This window comes from Eriocheir sinensis, unplaced genomic scaffold (assembly GCF_024679095.1).
Source record: "Eriocheir sinensis breed Jianghai 21 unplaced genomic scaffold, ASM2467909v1 Scaffold257, whole genome shotgun sequence".
Lineage (NCBI taxonomy): Eukaryota > Metazoa > Arthropoda > Malacostraca > Decapoda > Varunidae > Eriocheir > Eriocheir sinensis.
This window is the reverse complement of record NW_026111562.1, coordinates 323,661-329,660: the sequence shown is the minus strand read 5'-3', so window position 1 is coordinate 329,660 and position 6,000 is coordinate 323,661. Positions and strand designations below refer to the sequence as shown.

The 6,000-nt window shown below is 47.8% G+C and overlaps 1 long non-coding RNA gene across 3 annotated transcripts; it reads left to right on the top strand.

The window, feature by feature from the left end:
* The first annotated feature begins 2,382 nt into the window (after positions 1 to 2,382).
* On the top strand, positions 2,383 to 4,454 carry LOC126991292 (uncharacterized). Of its 3 annotated transcripts, none has more exons than XR_007745374.1 (4): positions 2,383 to 2,489; positions 2,620 to 2,749; positions 2,818 to 3,423; positions 3,491 to 4,454. It is a non-coding gene; the product is annotated as an uncharacterized LOC126991292 (long non-coding RNA). The 3 variants fall into 3 exon arrangements; XR_007745375.1 differs by having other exon boundaries at positions 2,431 to 2,554; XR_007745373.1 differs by lacking the exon at positions 2,383 to 2,489 and having other exon boundaries at positions 2,569 to 2,684.
* The last annotated feature ends 1,546 nt before the right edge of the window (positions 4,455 to 6,000 follow it).

The following is a 6,000-nucleotide window of genomic DNA, read 5'->3' as shown; positions in this document are numbered from 1 at the left end:
TGCAGTCACTTAAGTTAGAGCATTTGCCGGAGCAGGATGGCGTAATCTAACATCAAACAGAGAAAGGTGAAGGAATAGAGATGGACCATTGAGAAAGACCTCTGTTCTGCCATAGACTGACGATATGAAGTTTACAGTGTCAATCCCTAAAGTTAGAGCATTTGCCAGAGCAGGATGAAGAAGTCTAACACCTAACATAGAAAGGTGGAGGACGTTGGGAAAGGCCTTTGTTTTGTATTGGACTAGCAAGGCCTTAAGATGAAGATTAGATTAAGTTTGAGTATATGCCAAACCACGATGGAGTATATCATCAGAGAAAGGTGGAGGACGTTGGGAAAGGCCTTTGTTTTGTATTGGACTAGCAAGGCCTTAAGATGAAGATTAGATTAAGTTTGAGTATTTGCCAAGCCACGATGGAGTATATCATCAGAGAAAGGTGGAGGACGTTGGGAAAGGCCTTTGTTCTGCAGTAGACTAGCAATGCCTGAAGATGAAGATTATATTAATTTTTTTTTTTTTTTTTTTTTTTTTTTTTTTACGTTGTTGCCTATTGCGCCGGTAGGCATCTTCCCGGTGGGGCCTGATGGTCGGCCCAAGGCTTCTTCCAGGTGGGGCCTGATGGTCGGCCCAGCCCGTTCTGGCGCAGGCGAGTGTTTATAGTGGCGCCATCTTGCATTGGCTCATGCTGCCCCCCGGAACTCGTTCTTGATTCGCTTGGACGGCTTCCTCTAGAGTCCGGGTTGATGGGTGGTCTTCAGGACAGCATGTGGGTAGTTTTAAGCCACTCGGCGGTGACTGAAAAATCCGAGTGGTAGCGTGGGGATTCGAACCAGCGTCGTCCATCACGCGGCGAATGTGGGTCCAGTACGTTATCACTTATGCCACCGCCTACCCTAAGAGTATTTGCCAAAGCACGATGGAGTAATACATCAAACAGAGAGGGGTGGATGACGTTGGGAAAGGCCTCTATGCTGCAGTGGTCTAGTAATGGGTGAAGATTATGAAGATCGGATTGACTAGTGGCGTTAGGTGGGTCAGGTTCACGGGAGCTGCCTTGTATACGCCCACCGGCCTCTCGCAGACTCCTTGGTTAGTATTGGCAGACACTTCCCCTCACACCAACTATTTCCAAAGGCCAAAAAGGGGACCAATTGGGTTCTCATGAGAGTGTTTTTAGGTTCATGGTACAGGAGAAGAATCAAACTACTACTAGGACCATTAAAATACTCCTGGAAATACCGAAAACTCATACGAAAACCGTGTCATGTATGTGAGCTCGGGCGCCGAAATGAGTTAAGATTCGTTTTAGGTCCGTGCCAGTATCTCATTACCTACTTTATGAAACATCAGTATCTCTTCATATATCTTTTCTACAAACCTTCAACAGTCATGGAAACGCTTTGAAAATCCAATTCAAGGACTCTTTTTTTACTCCTGAAAATAGGGGATAATGTATACGAAAGCGCGTAGCCTCCTCTGGCGGCGGCCGCGGCGACGCTGCAGCCGGTATTGCGAGAAATACCTCATCGCTGAAATAAGTCACATATACATGGTGGGGGGTGGGTGGGGGGGGGGGATCCTGGTTAGAAGGGGGGGTCGAGGGGGGCGCAGCCCCCCCGTTAGTAGGTCGTAAAGTTCGGTTGGAGTAGTTTAACTATGCTCCCCGACCCTAGACCCTCTGCGAGCTATTTCACGGCTGCGGCGACTGCAGCGTCGCCGCGGCCGTCGCCAGAGGAGGCGACGCGACGCGAAGAAAGTTTTATCTACGAATTATTGAGTCTGGATTAAAGTCTTCCTCCACCTCTTCCGCTGCTTCTTCCTCTTCCTCCTTTTCTTCCTCCACTTACCCTCTTCCAGGTTCTATCTGTACACCTCTATATAGTTTCTCGTGGAAATACTACAAGAATACACAGTCGTTCCACGCACAACATGATGACGTCAGCACTCTCACTGGTGCTTTCTCTCGGCAGGTGTGTGGGTGCAATGTACACCTGAATAATGTTAATTGGTGAGCAGATTCCTACCAAGTAAAATCAATCCATCAATCAATCAGAGAAGGAAAATATAATAAAAAAGAAAAATTGGAATGAGAAAGAAAAGGGAAACGGATGCTGCGTCGCGAGCCGTCGCGAGGATTCCTTTGGATGCTTGTGCGCGTTTCCCAGGCCCGTCGGTCTTCCATCCCTGAACCGACAAACGCGGTGACCGGCGCCTTCACAGTAATTATGATTAATTTTATAATCCAGTCTGGTAGTTTTAAGAAGCGAGTTCTTGCATCCTCGCCTCGGCAGGTGTGGAGCGCCAGCGAGCCCAAGGTCTCCCTGGCGAGCATGGCAGGAATGGAGGGCTCCAGGCAGGGCTCCTCGGCGTCCCTCCGGGCCCCGAAGGAGGTGCCGGAGATCTTCCGGCTACAAACCCGGGCAGGTGGAGCTCGTTAGCCGTGGTAGGCAATCTGCCTAGGAGAGCAAACTCTATACAAACCCGGGCAGGTGAGGCTCGTTAGCCGTGGAAGGCAATTCACCTAGGAGAGCAAACTCTATACAAACCCGGGCAGGTGAGGCTCGTAAGCCGTGGAAGGCAATTCACCTAGGAGAGCAAACTCTAAACAAACCCGGGCAGGTGAGGCTCGTTAGCCGTGGTAGGCAATTCACCTAGGAGAGCAAACTCTATACAAACCCGGGCAGGTGAGGCTCGTTAGCCGTGGTAGGCAATTCACCTAGGAGAGCAAACTCTATACAAACCCGGGCAGGTGGAGCTCGTCAGCCGTGGTAGGCAATTCACCTAGGAGAGCAAACTCCGAACAACAAACCCGGGCAGGTGGAGGTCGTTAGCCGTGGGAGGCAATTCACCTAGGAGAGCAAACTCCGAACAATAAACCCGGGCAGGTGGAGCTCGTCAGCCGTGGTAGGCAATTCACCTAGGAGAGCAAACTCCGAACAACAAACCCGGGCAGGTGGAGCTCGTTAGCCGTGGTAGGCAATTCACCTAGGAGAGCAAACTCCGAACAACAAACCCGGGCAGGTGGAGCTCGTTAGCCGTGGTAGGCAATCTGCCTAGGAGAGCAAACTCCGAACAACAAACCCGGGCAGGTGGAGCTCGTTAGCCGTGGTAGGCAATCTGCCTAGGAGAGCAAACTCCGAACAACAAACCCGGGCAGGTGGAGCTCGTTAGCCGTGGTAGGCAATTCACCTAGGAGAGCAAACTCTAAACAAACCCGGGCAGGTGGAGGTCGTTAGCCGTGGTAGGCAATTCACCTAGGAGAGCAAACTCTATACAAACCCGGGCAGGTGGAGGTCGTTAGCCGTGGGAGGCAATTCACCTAGGAGAGCAAACTCCGAACAACAAACCCGGGCAGGTGGAGCTCGTTAGCCGTGGTAGGCAATCTGCCTAGGAGAGCAAACTCCGAACAACAAACCCGGGCAGGTGGAGCTCGTCAGCCGTGGTAGGCAGTCTGCCTAGGAGAGCAAACTCGAACAATAAACCCGGGCAGGTGGAGCTCGTCAGCCGTGGTAGGCAGTCTGCCTAGGAGAGCAAACTCCGAACAATAAACCCGGGCAGGTGGAGCTCGTCAGCCGTGGTAGGCAGTCTGCCTAGGAGAGCAAACTCCGAACAATAAACCCGGGCAGGTGGAGGTCGTCAGCCGTGGTAGGCAATCTGCCTAGGAGAGCAAACTCCGAACAATAAACCCGGGCAGGTGGAGCTCGTCAGCCGTGGTAGGCAATCTGCCTAGGAGAGCAAACTCCGAACAATAAACCCGGGCAGGTGGAGCTCGTCAGCCGTGGTAGGCAGTCTGCCTAGGAGAGCAAACTCTAAATAAACCCGGGCTTGTGGTGCTCGTTATACTGTCGTAGACAATCCATGCGATGGGAACACCAAAGAAAAGGAAAATAAAAAAGAACACCAGAAAAATGGAAAATACAGAAACGAAACATCAAGAAAAGAAACAAAAAGATCATCCACCTTTAGGCCCTAACATCGCCAAAATTATGGGTGGGTCTCTTCTGGGGAGAAAGCGGCTCACCCACACCAAAGAACATCAACAAAAGAATGATATGAATAAATGAACATAAAAAAAACAAAGTAAAACACATCAAGGAAAGAAAAATATAACAAACATCATCCACCTTCCGGCCCTGACTAACATCACCAAAATTATGGGTGGGTCTCTTCTGGGGAGAAAGCGGCTCACCCAGACCAAAGAACATCAACAAGGGATGATATAGAAAAGAACACCAAAAAAATATGGAAAAAGAACAGAAAAAACATCGAAAAAGAAAAGCAACAGAAATAAATGAGCAACATCGAGAAAAGAGAAATACAAAGAAACATCATCCACCTTTCGGCCCCAAACAACATCACCAAAATTATGGATGGGTCTCTTCTGGGAGGAAAGCGGCTCATCCAGACCAAGGAACATCAACAAAAGGATGATAGGAAAAAAATAACAACAAAAAGCATCAAAAAGTAAAAAGAAAAAGAACAGGAAAACATCGGAAAAGAAAACAAAAGCAATAAAAAGAACGAAAAACACGACATCAAGAAAATAAAATAAAACAAACATCATCCACCTTTCGGCCCTAACAACATCTCCAAAATTATGGGCGGGTCTCTTCTGGGAGGAAAGCGGCTCACCCAGACCAACGAACATCAACAAAAGGATGATAGGAAAAAAGAACACCAAAAAAGAACATCAAAAAAGAAAACCAACAGCAAGAAAACACAAAGGAAAAAAGAAAGAAAAAGAAAAGAAAAAAAAACAAATAGAAAAAAGAAAAGAAAGAAAGAAAAGGAAAAAGAAAAAACAAAATAACAAAATAAAATAAAAATAAATAAACAAAATAATATAAACAAATGAATAAATAAATACAGAATATAGTAAAATTAACTAACTGACTCTAATTGCTTAACTAACTATCAAACTATCTATTTAACTAACCTACCTAACTATCGGTAATACAGCTGTTTGACTACCCATTAACAAACAAACTAACAAATCACTTAACGATCTAACATGGATATTGAGGTAAGGTGGGATTAGACTTACAGGAGCTGCCTTGTATAGACTAACCGGCCTCTTGCAGACTCCTTACGTTCTTATGTTCATTTACGTTTAAGAATATGGCCCTTAAACCCCATTCTCACCTGTACTAATACCTGACTGGTTGGGTGACTCTTCTACCTCTGCCTGCCTCCCTTCCTGCTATCAGCACACAATCTACGCTCCGCCATAAAACCCACACCTAACCTAACCTAACCTTCCTGTATATCCCCTTCACACCTGTACTAACCCTGGCTGGTTGGGTGACTCCTTCTATCTCTGCCTGCCTCCCGTCCTGCTACTGTCTCCGCTATAAGCACAAATCTTCCCTCCCCCATAAAACCCATACCTAACCTAACCTAACCTTCATGTATACCCCTTTCACACCTGTACTAATACCTGGCTGGTTGGGTGACTCCTTCTACATCTGCCTGCCTCCTCCTGTTACTGTCTCCGCTATCAGCACACAATCTTCCCTCAACCATAAAACCCACATCTAACCTAACCTAACCTTCCTAACCTAACCTTACTGTATACCCCTTCATACCTGTGCTATTACATGACTGGCTCACTTCTCTACATTCAACCACTAACACCTCCCCCCCCCCACACACACACGCATAAAACTATCAAGCCCTCATTTAAAACAATATATCAAACACTCACAAGAAAAAACACCAGGACGCAACACTGTATAAAGCAGAGATGATGGTGGGAAGAGGGGTGAAGGGGGGGGGGGGGGGAGGTCACACGATAGCCTACGCATAACCCCGGCGCGCTCCTCCGTCCCCTTGGACCGTGACCCCGCGCAGGTAACAGCAGACCCCCTCAGCCGGCGACACAGGACCGATTGTGACACGCAGGTTACCTCAGTTTACCTTTCCCAGACATACCCATTTCACTGACCCACGCGTGAGGAGGAGGAGGAAGATAAAATAGCAAAGGAAAAAGACGACGAGGTA